General features: G+C 40.9%; 1 protein-coding gene across 2 annotated transcripts in view; it reads right to left on the reverse strand.

Moving 5' to 3' along the window:
• Pcmtd1 (protein-L-isoaspartate (D-aspartate) O-methyltransferase domain containing 1) overlaps window positions 1-16,108 on the reverse strand; it is an 83,019-nt gene extending 66,911 nt beyond the window's left edge. The window contains exons 1-2 of one of the 2 annotated variants that reach the window (XM_090338809.1): window positions 15,963-16,108; window positions 14,697-14,744 (exon numbers count right to left, since the gene is read on the reverse strand). The gene's annotated coding sequence lies outside the window, so the exon portion shown is untranslated. The remainder of the gene's footprint in view (window positions 1-14,696; window positions 14,745-15,962) is intronic. The other variant, XM_090338808.1, reaches the window with a different exon arrangement.
• Between the last annotated feature and the right edge of the window lie 370 nt (window positions 16,109-16,478).

Raw genomic sequence — 16,478 nt, forward strand, 5'->3', positions numbered from 1 at the left:
GTTAAAGACCAGGGTGACTCAAGCCTAGCTACTCTGGAAACTGAGAAATGAGAATCAAGGTTCAAAGCTAATCCCGGCAGCCTGTTAGACCTTTATCTCTAATTAAATCACAGGAAAAGCTGCAAGTGGCACTGAGGCTCAACTGATAGAGTGCTAGCACTGAGCAGAAGTTGCTCAGAGACAGTGCCTGGGCCCAGAATTCAAAGGGGGTTGGGGGTGGAGGGGAGAGGGGACAGAGAAGTTAGTAGCCAAGCATGGTGGTCCACAATTACAATCCTAACTACTCAAAAGGTAGAAGAAGAATTATAAAACACTAGAGATGCTATCTAAAAAACTAAAAGGACAGGTATATGGCACAACTGGTAGTCTGCCTAAAGTTCAAATGCCAGGATCAGCAAAAAAAAAAAAAATGAAATAGATAAAACAGCTTTCAATTTTGTTTTTGATCCTCCAACATACTGCCTGGGAGACTTTAGGGTAGAATGTATTTCTTTCTCCTAATTGGATATTATATTCCTCAGCACAAATTTTCCAGAATATCCAACAACTTTCTAGATTAATGTCATGAGGAGAAAGGTTGTGATATCTCCTCAAAACGAAAGCCCTTCATTTTTCAAACCAGCTGCTCTTTTAACTAATAATCCTAATGAAAACTGTTACTATCCTCAACAATTTTCACTATATTACTATGAAAAACTTAAGAGATAATTTTATTTACAGTTCTCCAAATAAAAAGCATGTACTGGGGGCTGAGTTCAAGCCCCAGGACCAACCCAAAAATAAATAAACAAAAGCATTTTGTACCTTTAATTTCTCTAATTATCTTAACATACATTAGTTCCCTGACACTGCATTTACAAATTACCACAAACTTAATGTTTAAAACCACATTTGTACATTCTGCTAATTTAGAATTAAAAAAAAAAAAACTCTTGTTCAACTACTAAAATGTTAGCCTTAATACCATTGCTTACTTAGAATGTTCCTTTTAGTCTAAAGATCAATGCCATATTAGTAACCAATCATGTGATGAAAACATTTGTCCTTTCTCCATTCTGATGATTGATATTTCGCAGTTTCATCCTATCTTTACTTTTAAGATGTACAAATGAGTCCTATGAATTACTTAACCTTAGTATCATAGGCTATTCTTTGAGTTTATTGACATGGAAGTCAACCAAATAATATACTAGTTGAGGCGCTGAAGTAAAAAAAAAAAAAAAAGAATGACTCTCAGGACTTGTCACATCCCATCCTGTCTCTACATGAGTGTTTTTGTCCATTTCAGCCGCAAACCAGTCATGGGCAAGCTTGGTAGTACAGTGCACAACCCTGTTATATTTTCAGGATATGTAATTACTGAAGATGAGTTCTAAGTCTGCTCACTTCATCTACCATAGCATTTATGAGTCCACTTTCTATTTTGGACAATACAGATTTCTCTGAAAGTTTCAAAATCCCAAATCATTTGTCTGATCCTGAGAGCTACTCTTCCATATTTCCCCATGCATCACTTCATTCTATTTTGCCTTTAAATGTGAGTATTCCCAAAGGATTGAAACTATATGCTTCACTGTATTTCTATCCACAAATAGACAAAAAAAGCTCTGCAAACAGTACAACATTTGGTGGCTTCATGACAGAATTGACTGCTGCCTAAAGGCTTGTGTCCCTGGTCTCTAAATGTGTTATTTTTTTTTTCATTATTTTCTTGTAAAGGTGATATACAGGGGTTAGAGTTACATAAGTAATGTCACGAGTATATTTCTTTTTGAACAGTGTTACCCCCCCCCTCATTTTCTCCCATTCCCTCACACTTTTCCCTCCTTCCCATGTTGTAAAGTTCATTTTGAAGTATACAATGTATTGTAGCCTGTGTGGGGGACCTATTCACTGATCATGTATTTCTAAGTTTTAAAAAAAATGTTTGTTATATCCTCTAGTTCTAGCATCACAAGTCTGGCACATGTCTCACTGGACTAAGGTGTCCACAGGACTCTTTCTTTCTGGAGGCTCTAGGGAAGAAAGTGTTCCCTCTACTCAAGTGTCTGGTTTTCTGGCTCCTAGCCATTTTCTTCCCTTCAAAGCCAGCAATATAAGGAATGAGTCCCTGTCACTTTGCTATCTTGCTGGTTCTTCCAACTCTGCCTCCCTTTTCAGTTTTTAAGGATATTTATGATTACACTGGGATCATCCGGATAATCAAGAATAATCTTCCTATCTTAACGCAAGCTGATTAGCAACCATATTTTATCTACAACCTTAATTCCATTTTCCACATAAGGTGATATATTCAAAGGTTCCAGGGATTCAGAATGAACCTTTGGGAAGAGTATGAGGAAGACATTACTTATCTACCTCACTATTCACACTTTATTTGCCTGCTACTCTGCATGAAAATACCACACATAGGGAATCAAATAACAATTCAGTGTAAGTAAGTACACTTGCAGCCCCTAACTCTCGTCTCATTCAAGAAATTAACTTTTTCAAAAGTAATAAACTGCTCAATGTTAATAAATTCTTTAATAAAAAAAGTAATAAACGGGGCCAGGCATGGTGGCTCACACCTGTAATTCTAGCTACCCAGGAGGCTAAGATCTGAGGATCGAGGTTCAAAGACAGCCTAGGCACTAAAGTCTGTGAGACTCTTATCACCAATTAATCACCAGAAAACCAGAAGTGGCACCACGGCTCAAGGGGTAGGACAGTAGTCTTAAGCTGAAGAGCTCAAGGACAATACCGGAGCCTAGAGTTCAAGTCCTACAATCAACAACAACAAAAAAGCAATAAACCAGGACCTGGAGTATGGCCCAGTGTAGAGTGCTTGCCTAGCATGCATGAAGACTTGGTTCAATTCCTAACTATTACATACACAGAAAAAGTGGAAAGCTAGCCTTGAGAAAGCTATAGGACAATGCCCAGGCCCTGATTCCAAGCCCAGGAATAGGAAAACAAAAGCAAAAACACAGAAAAAACAACAACAACAAAAAAAAAAAAAAAACACTAATAAACCAGTCAATAATCAGGCAAAGGAGCTAAGAGAGACTGCTCAGAAAAAATAAGAATGGCAAACGCATGAAGAAATGCTCAACATCCCTGACCATAAAAGAAGTGCAAATCAAAATAACACAGATTCCATGTTAGCCATTTAGATTGGCCAACATTAACAATTCAAACTACAATAGTGGTGGGGATTTAAAAAGGTACCCTATTGCCCTGCTGGGAATGAAAACCAGTACAAACACTCTGGAAGGTGGTTCAATGGTTTCTCAAAAAAACCTGAACATAGAACTTCCCTATGATCCAGCCCAGATCATTACAAATCAGCATATTGGAAAGACATATATACATCCAGTTCACTGCTGCATTATTACAACAGCTGTTATGGAAATAGCCCAGATGCCCTACAACAGATGAGTAGTTCAAGAAATGTACATAAAATAAAATATACACGATAGAATTTTACTTATCCATTATGAAGTATTTTGTGCATCCATTAGAAAGAATAAGATTATGTAATTGGAAGGGGGCGCCACAGAAATGGAGAAACAAATCATGAACTTATGCAGCAGTGGTACTTACTAGACACTGTGTTGAAAATAAACTAGACAGCTTGTGGTTGGGACAGGAGGAAACAGGGAGAGAGCAAAAGAATGATATTGTCCAAAAAGAAATGTATTCATTACCTGACTGATGAAAAAGTAACCCCTGTACGTGACCTTAATAAAAAAAAAAAAAGAGCTGGGAATGTGCTTAATGGTACAGTGCTTACCTACCATGCATGAAGCCCTGGGATCAATTCCTCAGTACCACATAAACAGAAAAAGTCCTAAGTGGCAGCAAGGCTCGAAGTGGTAGAGAGCTAGCCTTGAGCACAGAGAGGCTTAGGGACAAAGTCCAGGCCCTGAATTCAAGTCCCAGGACAGGCAAAAATAAAAATAAAATTTAGAAAAAAGATTGTCATTTATAGGAGAAAGGAGGTACCTAAACCAATCATGTTAAGTGAGATAAGTAAGCCAAGCTCAAATAGACAAAATGGTGCATGTTTTCTCTCTTATGTGGAAGCTAGACCTAAAATACAATTGGACATGATAACCTATAATACAGGACATTAGGCATTCACACACAGACTAAAGGAGGATACTCTTAGGAGAGAAACTTAAAGGTATAACTTCTCTGAATATTTAAAAACACTGTTATCTAAACAAATTCCAGTAAATGAAAACATGTGGGTTTTGTTCTTGTTGGAGGCAGGAAGGATGAACAAATGCCATCATGCTACTCAGCATACACTATGCAGAAAATGAACTATATATGTAGAAAATGTACTGTGTACTTTGTGGATATGGTCAGGAGGGGCAAACTAGGGGAAAAGAAAGGGATGACATTACCCACAAGAAAAAAAAATGTACTCATTACCTGACTTATGAAGTGGTAACCCACCTCTATAATACAATAATAATAATAGTTAAAAATAAAAGCCACACAGCCAGTAGCTCATACCTGTAATCCCAGCTACTCATGAGGCTGAGATTTAAGGTTCAAAGCCAGCCTGGGCATTATCTCCAGTAAGCTATCACTCCCCCGCTCAAAAACAGGAATAAAAGAAAAAAGAATAATGAGTGTGAAGGAAAAAATGTGAGTAGAAGATACACTACCAAAACAAATACTACCATACTTAGATAACTGAGAACTTTCCTTATTAACAAGAGGTTCTAAAGGATATGAAAGGAAATACTCAGATAAACTGATAAACTCCTGAGTAACAATGAGAAAATTAAGCATTATTAAGGTCTGAACTCACAGCTTTTACCTTAACATTGGCTAATAATAATATTGACTTAACTGTTTTAAACTACAAAATAAAATATGTTAAATTTTTATCACACTAAATGATTTTTAATCTAGCCCCCTTAAGAGCTAAAGGATTTAATGTCTGACCTATCTGAAAATATCTCTTTAAATCTCAAACATTAAAAATCAATGAAACAAAGTATATAATAATTGCACAGTCTTACAATAATATTCAGCATAGTTCAACTATCACTTGATGGCTAAGGCACCCTAAGGAGCATTAGTGATGACAGTGTACCAAGAATCCCTCAGGACTGAGAATGTAACCTAGTGGTAGAGTGCTTACCTAGCATGCATGAAGCCCTGGGTTCAATTCCTCAGTACAAGCTAGAAGTGGCACTGTGGCTCAAATGATAGAATGCTAGCCTTGAGCAGAGAGGCTCAAGGACAGTAACCAGGCACTGAGTTTAAGACCCAACTCTGCCCCCCCCCCACACACACACACAAAAAAGCTTAGAAGGTGACATTGATCAAGATATTTTGTACTCATAATCTGACTTATAGAATTATAACTAAAAAAATTTTAAATAAATTTTCAAAAAGGAATACTTCAGCAGGGTGCCAGTAGCTGGCACCTGTCAACCTAGCTACTCAGGAGGCAAAGATCCAAGGATCGAAGTTCAAAGCCAGCCCTAGCACAAAAATCTGTAAGACTCTTATCTCCAATTAACCACCAAAACATTGGTGCTGTGGCTCAAAGTGGTAAAGGGCTAGCCTTGGTCTGAAGAGCTCAGAGACAGCACCCAGGCCTGGAGTTCAAGCCCCACGACCAGGAGAAAAAAAAACAACTTCAGAGACCAGAGCACCAACACTCTAAACTTTACAACTCTGCCTTACCATCTCACTGTAATCTTCCTTGTTTTTTCACACAACCAGAAAATTGAAATAATTCTTTATTTTACATAAAGCTATGTTAGGCTTAATATAACCTGTCCTTGTTCCTAGTAATCAGCTAGAAGCCAGCCTGGGCAGGAAAGTCCAGGAGACTCTTACTTCCAATTAGTCACCAGAAACACAAAAGCGGAGTTGTGTCTCAACTGGCAGAGTAGCCTTGAGCAAAACAACCTCAGGGACGCGCCCAGGACCAACACCAAAAAAGAGCCAGGCATGCTACCATGTACCAATAATCCCAGCACTCAGAAGTTGAGGTAGGAGGGTGGTGAGCTTAAGGCCAGTGATGTGGACTACACAGCAAGACTCCATCTCAATGGGAGGGGGCGGGGAGAGAATTATAAAAACTGAAGAGTACCAAGATGCACAGGAGTTATAATATAAACCATCCTTTCAAATACTGTACCAGTAACTTTTGTATTTGATTTTTGTAGTTTTTTGGAGAAAAGAATCTCATAGACTTTTGTGCTCAGGCTGGCTTTGAACCACAATCTCAGTCCTCAAACTCCTGAATAGCTAGGATTACAGGCATGAGCCACTAAGGCTTAGCTTGCACTTTTTTTTTTAGTTATGGTATTTATAAATATTTCCTTCTACTAAAGTTAAGGTCTGGTATTTTTATGGATGTTCTACCAGAGTAAACAACACAACAGGGAAACTCTACACTATTTACCAACTGGCACTAACCCACCTCTATCTACAATAAATTTTTACTATTTCTACGGGGAGAAAACAAAAGTAATTAAATGTATTATCATGGCTACTACCGTGTAAATGATCCAAAGAGAATCACAGAGTTCCAAAAGGAGTAGGTACAAATGAACCAGTGTTTAAAACAAATCTTTATATGGACCAAAACTAGGCAACACACACATATCACATTAAAAAAAAAAAACAACTGGTACAACTTCAGCAAACATGTAAAACTAATTTTATAGCTATTAAGAAACATTCAGCTCTTCTATGTATGGTAAATGACAGCAAATGATAAGAGATAATGTCAGTAAATCATATGCTGTAAGTCACTTGTGAGATGTAATCTGACAGACCACATAGTGAAACTGTGTAGATGTTTATACAACTGAATTCTACACATACTACCCTTGATCTGAAAAAAAAAAAAATTTTTCTTTTACCTTTTGTGCCATGACTTTATTTACTTATTATTCAGTAAGATTTGGCTTTCACAATTCTTACCACTTATCCACTTTTTATTCTAGAGGATTTGATGCTCTTAAAATGCACCAATGTGGTGTAGTTTGTACTCTATACAGCAAAGCACAGAGGACAACAATCACCTGAACGAACAGGTTTTCACGGGTTTTTCTCCTTCATTTTATTGCATTACATCATATCTTTTTCATTCAATCACATTCATACAACGTTATCCATTTTGTCTCAAAACTAAAGTTTTCATTAAAAACAAGAGCTTCTCTTTTTGCCTTGTTTGTTCATGTATCGGTCTTGTGGGGACGGGATGGGGGGGTGAAAGAAATTGAGGGACAAAGGGTGAACAAATGCAGCAGTGCTATCAGTAAATACATGTTTAACAGTAAAAAATACTATACAACTAGGATGGGGACAAGAGGGGGAAAAACTAAGAGAAAACAAAGGGGTGACACTGTCCAAAAAGAAATGTTCCTGTTATATAACTTAGGAAACAGTACCTCCACGTGTATAACATCTTTATAATAACAATAAAAACTTTTTTGAAAAACAAGGTTCCAGGGTTGGGAGTCTGGCCTAGTGGTAGAGTGCTTGCCTAGCATGCACAAAGACCCAATTCCCCAGTACCACATACCTAGAAAGTCAGAAGTGGTGCTGAGATGCAAGTTGTAGATCTCTAGCCTTGAGAAAACCCAAGGACAAAGCTCAGGCCCTGAGCCCAAGCCCAGGACTGGCAAAAAAAAAAAAAAAAAAAAAAAAAAAAAAAAAGATTCCTCAGGCCAGAAGCATAGCCTACTGGTAGAGAGCTCCCCTAGCTGGCATGAAGCTCTGAGTTGATTCCTCAGTACCACATACTCAGAAAAAGCCAGAAGTGGCACTGTGGCTTAAGTGACAGAGCACTAGCTTTTAGTAAAAAGTATCCAAGAACAGTGCCCAGGCTCTGAGTTCAAGGCCCAGGACAAAAAAAAGAAAAAAGTCAACTCCCTTCTTCCCCAGGATTTGGGAACTGAACCCAGTGGCCTCATTCATGGGTCATCTAGTTTTAATTTCTCTTTCTCAAATGTGGTGCTTCATGGTTTTAACAATTAAAGCCAGAATGCCTGTGTTCATGAAGCAAAAATGACTACATTATAATAGATACATAATCTATACCTGTAGCTATATATAACATATTTTGAGGCCTAAAAATAAATGCAAAGGAATAATACACTGTCAGGAAAATCCAAGTAAGAAACTGAAGTATGCCTCACCTTTATTTAAATGGAAATAAAAAAATAATTAATCACATTTACTGTGTGTCTGGGGGAAGAGGAGGTACTGTTCCTGACTTGTTTTGCTCAGATTATAGCTCTATCACTTGAGCCACAGCTCCATTCTGAGCTTTTTGGCATTTTAATTGAAGGTAAAAGTCTTCCAGATGCTCCTGTCTGGAGTTGACTTTGAACCTGAATCTTCAGATCCTGAAGAGCTAGGATTATAGTGAGCCACTAGTTTTGAGTCCACACTTATGTACACAAATGTGTCTTCCATATGATTCGAGAGATGAGTTAACTCTCAACATAAAACTTGGAAGTCTGAGCAAGAGACATTTTCACTTTATATATACTCTTTTACACCTTAAAATTTGGACCATGTGACAGTACCTATTTTTAAAAATGGATGAATTGGGCCAAGAGTTTGGCCTCGTGGTAGAGTGCTTGCCTACCATGCACAAAGACGTGGGTTTGATTTCTCTGTACCACAAACATAGAAAAAAGCTGGAAGTGGTGCTGTGGCTCAAGTGGTAGAACACTAGCCTTGAGAAAAAGAAAGGCCAAGGACAAGTGCTCAGGCCCTGAGTTCAAGCCCCATGATTGGCAGAAAAAAAAAAGAAAGAAAAGAAAAGAAAAAAACATAAAAATGGATGAATTAACACACTATTTCTTAAAGTTTAAAACTGGTTTTTGTGCCTACACTTTATAAAGTTGAAGTCAGGTAGAATGCCCAAATGATTAACTTGAGAACTCGTCTTCATCTACAATTACACAGTTTAGCATTGCAAAAAGCAAATGTCTCTCCACTCACAATGGGTAATCTGCTCTAACCTTGTAACTCTTTTTTTCTTTCTTTTCATTTATTTTGGCCTGGGCACTATCCCTGAGCCTCTTTGTGCTCCAGGCTAGCACTCTACCACTTTGAGCCACATAGTAAATTGGAAATGAGCTTCACAGGCTGGCTTCTGCCTGGGCTGGCTTTCAACCATGATCCTCAGATCTCAGCCTCCTGAGTAGCGTGAACCACCAGTGCTCAGCTAATCTTGTAATTATTAACATCTTGTATTTTATTTAATAAATCAAGATTACTTCGTAAGTAGCTAAACCATAACACAATATAAGGTATAATGGCAAACAGAAAAATATAAAATTGTTGCTTCTATATGACAACCATTAACAAAGACCACCTAAATATGTCTCAAATTTCATATAAACTCTTCACACATGTAAGAATTATATAATTTATATGAGATTATTTCCTTTGGCTGTTATCACCAATAATATAACAATTCATCCATACATGACTTTTACCTCCATCTTCCCACGTGTACATCAAAACTGAAGATCCTATGAAGTCAGCTTAAGAGAATACTGAAGCTCGTTGGGAAGCTTACCCAACTGAACAGCATATGAACTCAAATGCCAAAACATTAGTTTAAAGAATGTTTAAGCTGGGCCAGGTGGCTCTCACTTATAATCCTAGCTACTCAGAAGTCTGAGATCTGAGGATCTCAATTCAAAGCGAGCCTGGACACTAAAGTCCGTGAGACTCTTATCTCTAATTAATTACTAGAAAACCAGAAGTGGCACTGTGGCTCAATGGCAGGGCGGTAGTCTTGAGCTGAAGAGCTCAGAGACAGTGGCTAGGCCCAGAGTTCAAGTCCCATAATCGACAAAAAAAAAAAAAAAAAATTAAAGAAAGTGGCATTGTGGCCCAAACCTTGAGCAGAAGATCTCAAGGACAGTGCCCATGCCCAGAGTTCAAATTCCATGACCAACAAAAAGAAAAGGGGCTGGGCACGGTGGCTCACGCCTGTAATCTTACTCTGGAAGCTAAGATCTGAGGATCAAGGTTCAAAGTCAGCCCAGGCACAAAAGGACCTGAGACTCTTATCTCCAATTAACCTCTAGAAACAGGGAAGTGGAAATGGGGCTGGGGGTCAAGGCTGGGGTCAAGTGTAGAGCAGTAGCCTTGGGCTGAAGAGCTCAGGGACAGCATCCAGTGCAATTCAAGCCCCATGGCCCACCAAAAAAAAAAAAAAAAAAGAGTACTCAAAATAGAAACACAACTCCAAGGTTAAGTGGCTGTGCCTACGAGGACAGATTTCAATACTATATTGATTGGGAAAAGGGATCTCCAGGAGAAAGGCCATGAATGAGCTAGCCTTTTACATGAAGAACTTGACTTTCAAAGGCAGAGATGAGAAGAGGAAAAAAAAAATCCAAGAAATGGAAATAAATGAGAAATTAAAGTGACAAATGGAAGAAAGTTAAAACAAGTTTATATTTCTTGGGGGATAAACATTAAAATGTAAGTCTGATTGCATGAAGTTCTTAATAGGGCACTGAAGGCAATTAATGAAAAAAGTCAACACAGAGTAAGTGGGATGTTACTCCATCATCAATGAGACAGTGGCTGAGGAACGGGGGTCAAGGACACAGACTTGCAAGGAAAACACTTAGAATTCAAATCCCAGCACTGCCACTATTTGAGTTCAACCCCTTTGAACTCAAGGTGGGGACAATAGTATATGTCAACAGAAATTAGAAAATTTGCCTAGTGGTAGAGTGCTTGCCTAGCATGTATGAAGACTGGGATTCAATTCCTCAGTGCCACATACACAGAAAAAGCTAGAAGTGGTGCTGTGGCTCATGTGTTAAAAGAACGCTTGCTTTGAGAAAGTCCCCCTCACCCCCAGAGAAAGAGAAAGAAAGAAAGAAAGAAAGAAAGAAAGAAAGAAAGAAAGAAAGAAAGAAAGAAAGAAAGAGAGGAAAGAGAAGGAGGGAGGGAGGGAGGGAGGGAGGGAGGGAGGGAGGGAGGGAGGAAGGAAGGAAGGAGAAGGACTAAGAATAAAGCCTTACTGCCATTAAAAAACGCAAAAAAAACGCTAAGTGAACCAGGCTCAAGCCTGTAATCTGGAGGCTGAGATGGGAGGATCTTGTTCAAAGCCAGCCCCAGGGCAGAAAGGAAAGTTGGTCAGCTGGTTATCTCCAATTAACGCCCAGAAAACTGAAAGTAGCCTCCAGGCTCTAAGTGATAGAGCATTAGCCTTGAGCAAAAACACTCAGCACTCAGAGACTGCCCAGGCTCTCTGAGTTCAAGCCCCAAGACAAACAAAAGAAAAAGAAAAAAACAGCTAAGTGTTTTTGCATTATTTTATTTGTCTCTAGACAGAGAAGATAATCGAGGCTGGGCTGGGAATGTGGCTAGTGGTAGAGTGCTTGCCTAGCACACATGAAGCCCTGGGTTCAATTCCTCAGTACCACAAACAAAAAGTCAGAAGTGGTGCAGTGCTGTGGCAAAAGTTGTAAAGTGCTAGTCTTGAGCACAAAGAGGCTCAAAGTTCAAGCCCCAGGGTGGGGGGCGAGGAGGAAGGGGAAATACTCAGGGCTGCATTGGGGACAGGGGACAGACAGTTAAGAGCACTATGAATGATGCATGACAAAACCTAGAGATCAGCAATGTCTGCATTCTGTATATAGTTGCTACAAGAATGAAAAGGAAGGAATCACAATGCACTAGGACAAAAATACTTTTGAGAAATGAAGAGTGAAAAACCAAGGAACACTTTGATTTGGGGCTCTACATGACTGAGAAAATGTTAAGGTCGCTGATACAAACAAGGAAATGGGAAAAAAATTAAACATAGAAAGCTGCTAATTCAAAGTAACAAAATGACAACCTGAAAGTTTATCAAAGAGAAAAAAAAAAACTGAAGACTGAAGAAAGAGAATGAGGACTATGAGGCAGAAGCCTGGAATGGGAGAAAGCACAGCTTTAAAAAGGCATATGAGAGCCAAAAGAGAGCAAAAGCATGAACAAAGGCTACAAGAAAAAGCATGTAGCCATCTGCCCTACAGAAGGCAGGGAAAAGACAGGCTTCAATTCTTTAGTTCTTCATGTGTCCATTGTAACTTCAGATTGTGAGCTAAACTGTAATAGTGTGATAAACTTATAATAATGTAATTGTTACAGATTACTCCATGGAACCTCCTACAAAACACAGGTAATACAAGAGAGTAATTATAATTAAATACTTTTTCAGTACCTCAAAGCTAAAAGAACTTTTAAGTATTTTAAATTCCCATTTTCCTTGCCATCCCCCTACTCATTTGATTCTGATTACCTACTCCTTACATAAACCCCTCTTGTAATCCTATTTACTCAGGAGGCTGAGATTTGAGGATAAGCCAGCAGGAAATGTTCATGAGACTCATCCCAATTAACCATTAGAAAACCAGGAATGGTGTTGTAGCTCAAGTGCTAAAGCACCAGCTTTGAGCAAAAAGAGCTCAGGGACAGAGCCCAGGGCCCTAACTTGAAGCCCATAAACTCCCCACCCCCATCCTCAAAAAACCCTTTGGTCAGGCACTATCTGTCCATGCCTATATAATAGCCACTTTGAAGAGGCTGAGGTCTAAGAATCATAGTTGGAAGGCAGTGTGAGAGGACAAATCCAAGAGACTCTGAGTTGCATTTAACTAGCAAAGAAAAGTGGCAACATGGCTAAAGTGGCAGAATCTGCTGTTAGCAAAAAAAAAAAAAAAAAAAAAAAAAAAATCCAAGCACAATTTTGATGCCCAAAGTTAGAGTTCCAATACTGGCACACACAAAATAAAACCAAAAATAATAAACTCCTATCCCTTGCTTTACTTTGATAACCAGTTTACACACTGATTTGTATTTATTTTATTTAATTTTTGTTAACAAGTTTCTCCCTAATGGAAACAGGTCCTTCATCCAGGAAGGACCTGCTATAGGTGTTACATACAAATTAGTTTTCAGAGGCCCCTTCCCCTTGTGAGGTGGATTAGGTATGTAATAGATTCTCCATGTTTTTAAACTCAATAGATCATTCCCGGGTTTGTTTTTAAACATTCATGAGATCAAAATAGTTGACTTTCTTCTGGTTATAAATGAATTCAGAAAGAATTTTCAGAATAAATTGGAAAATAAAGTTCCTATTTTTTCTCCTTTCAGCAATAAGATACTTCTTAATTTTGTACAGCATCTACATACAACCTGTTTCTCAGACCCTCCCACATAGGTAACTTAAGTCAAAGACTCCTAAAGAATTCTGTTAAAGAGATCTTTCTGGGATTAAAAGAAAATTTGTATCAACAAACATCTAATACAAGCTATCCAGAAGGTAGTCAATGGCAGATACATACTTACATATAATTCCAATAATTACCTTTAACTGCCAATGAAAGCTCAGTTTCTCTTCAAATACATATAGCTGATCATAATGAACTTCAGTATTTGCCATATTTCCTTAAACTACAGTTGTCACAAAACTAAAACAGACTAATGCACCATTTTACCATACATACTTTATTGATTCATTTTTAAAAGACAAAAACATAAGAATATTGAAACAACGTTTAACGACTAAAGGAAGGGAACCTGCAGATTTTTTGTTAAGAGCATAGTATTGAGGAGTTTCATATTTTAGTAACACACCACCAGAACCTCAAATTATTGCTTCTGTGTATGCTTTTGGCTATTTTCAGTATATATGATCACATTCACATCTCTATTTTAAATAAACATTACAAAGAAAGAAAACTACCTATAATCAACCATTTGGGAAAGCAGTTGAGGGGAGAAGCCCATAGTTATTGGATTAAGCAAACCTCAGACAGACACCAATACATTTTAAAAGAGCAGAGGGAAAATTTTTGGAGTTTTATCACAGCATCTGAGTTAAAAAGCTATAGACTGGCAGTGGTTCATGCTTGTAATTCTAGCTATACTCAGGAAGCTGAGATCTGAAGATCAAGGTTCAAAGCCAGCCCTGGCACAAAAGGACCCGAGACTCTTACTTCCAATTAACCTCTAGAAAACAGCAAAGTGGGGCTGGGGTCAGGGGTAGGGCAGTTGCCTTGAGCTGAAGAGCTCAGGAACAGCTCCCAGGCCCAGGGGTAGGGTGGTAGAGGAGTAGGGCAGTAGAGGGGTAAGGCGGGAGAGGGGTAGGGCAGTAGAAGGATAGGGCGGTAGAGGGGTAGGGCAGTAGCCTTGAGCTGAAGAGCTCAGGGACAGTGCTCAGGCTAGAGTTCAAGCTCCATGACTTCTCCCCACACCCCCAAAAAAAGCTTATGTAAAATCTGTAAGAGTACATAATTACCAGAAACAATAACTTAAATGCCATAGATGTTTCTGATTGATGCCCAGTCACCAAATAAAATGCTACACACTTGACCTAAGATGTCAAACTACAACACGTTTAGAATGACTGCTAATTATGATTTAATTTACTCAGCTGTTTTCCCTGGAAGCTAGAACTCAAATGAACACAATACCTTTTTAATAAATACAAGATAGTGATTATATCAACAAAGCCTCCAGCTCTTTTGCTAACAAGCACAGAAAATCTAATGGGGATTTTATCTCAGTCTTCATTAATCAAAAGCATTGCAATATTATCCTTCTACTTCCCAATTACTTTCCTATGGTTTACTCATGAAAATATTTAATCTCTGGTGCTTTTGCCCTCTGTACAAAGTTCTGGCCCACTGGTTTTTTACCTTGCATCTTCACAAGTCGTCCACTTCGGGTTTTAAATGATTGTTTACCTAAAAGCATATGGGATTTAAATTACTTTGAAAACTATACTTCAACTATTTTAGTACCCTACTTTATGAAGTCATCCAGCCCCATGTAAATGATCACTAAGCTCTGTGTAAACATATTACTCAACCTGTTTCTTGTGAAAGTATCACATCTGGCCTTGGAAGGACTGAAAGTTTCAGCCACATGAAGTTACAAAAATAGTACCTTGCAGCTCCTTTTTAAAGCAATTACTTATTATTTAAAACTGGAAGCCATGTTTATCTATAAAGAAAGCCACAGCTACGTATTTTTTTAAAGAAGGAAGTGGGTAATAAAATAAGATTGTTATGATTGCAAATGTGCTTCTAAATCATACCACTCATATGCACGGAAAAGGAAAAAAAAAAGTGGGGGGTGGAGAGAAAACACTTCAATGGCTGACGGTCCACTCTGTAAATCTGATTATCCAGGGCAGAAAGAAGAGGAAATACAGAGGACGGGGCTCACGGAGGCGAATGGGAGGTCAGGCGTCTTCATGGTTTGGCAGCTTCATTTCTTAAAGAGCACGCAGTGCTTTTGCAGTAATAACTAGGACGTAACAACTACTGTTAGGTGCACTTCCTTCTCCGTACCCAAAACGTTTCTCCATTTTTTTATTAAACAACAGTCACAGATTCCTCTTCAAAGGACCGTACACGGAGGACACGGGCGCACAATTGAAAGGAAATCCTGAATCTGCAGAGTGCACTCGGCTCCGCTGGCACTCGCGGGTCCCGGCCGCTGTCAGTGTTTGCAATGTCCCCCAAAAGCGACGCGACGGGCGCCGCACTCGCCAGACGCGGGAGCAGACGCTCGGACGACACCGGCCGGTCCGCCCGGGCCCGGACCCCGGCCCCGGCCCCCGGCCCCGGCCCCCGGACCCCGGCCCGACCCCGGCCCCGGCCCTCCCAGCCTCCCCGGCAGCCCCGCCTGCGTAGGTCGCGTCCTCCTCCAAAGCCAAAACAACGCCCGCCGGGGCCGCGGACGCAGGGGCCGGCCTTCCCGGTAGCGCGGGGAGCCTCCGACGCCCGGCCCCGGGACGCGGCGACCCCGGCTCCCGCGGGACCCCCGCCTCGCGACCCTCAGGGCCCCCGCTCGGCCCCGTTCCAAGACCCCGCGACTTCCACGACCCTCGAGTCGCCCTGCTCCCGGCCCCGGGTACCACAACCCCACGACCGCGAGCCCGCGGCAGGCGGCGTTACCTGTGGCGCGGCGGTCGGTCCGGCCCGTCACAGCAGCGCCAAGACCCAAGCGCTAGGACTCCGGAGCTCCGCGGCCCGCCGGCCGCCGCCACCACTACCACAACACCGCCGCCGCCTCCGTGGGAGGGGCGGGGCCGGACTTGCCGCTGAGGCCGGGAGGGACGGTCCCGGCCTGCCGAAGGGACGCGAGACTGGGCATGCGCCGAGCGCCTCAGGCGCGCGTCCGACGCTCCGCGCGCGTGCTGAAATCAACAAGGCGCGGGGACGCCCCCATCCATTCGACTCCACCTACTTCGCGATGGCTCCGCCCCCACGCCCAAACAACGCGAGGCCGACAGCCAGGGACTCCAGAGGTGGGCGGAGCTCCCAGGAGAGCCGGGCCTCCGGCTCCCGCCCCCTGCCACCCGGCGGGCCAACCCGCGCCGCGCCGCGCAGCGCCGCGCCGGGAGCGGCTGGTTGTGCCGGGGAAGCCAGGCACCCAGCCCTGGCCTGGACGCTGCGCCGCGTCCGGTGCTG

Source organism: Megascapheus bottae, chromosome 9 (genome assembly GCF_031878675.1).
Source record: "Megascapheus bottae isolate mThoBot1 chromosome 9, mThoBot2.hap1, whole genome shotgun sequence".
NCBI lineage: Eukaryota > Metazoa > Chordata > Mammalia > Rodentia > Geomyidae > Megascapheus > Megascapheus bottae.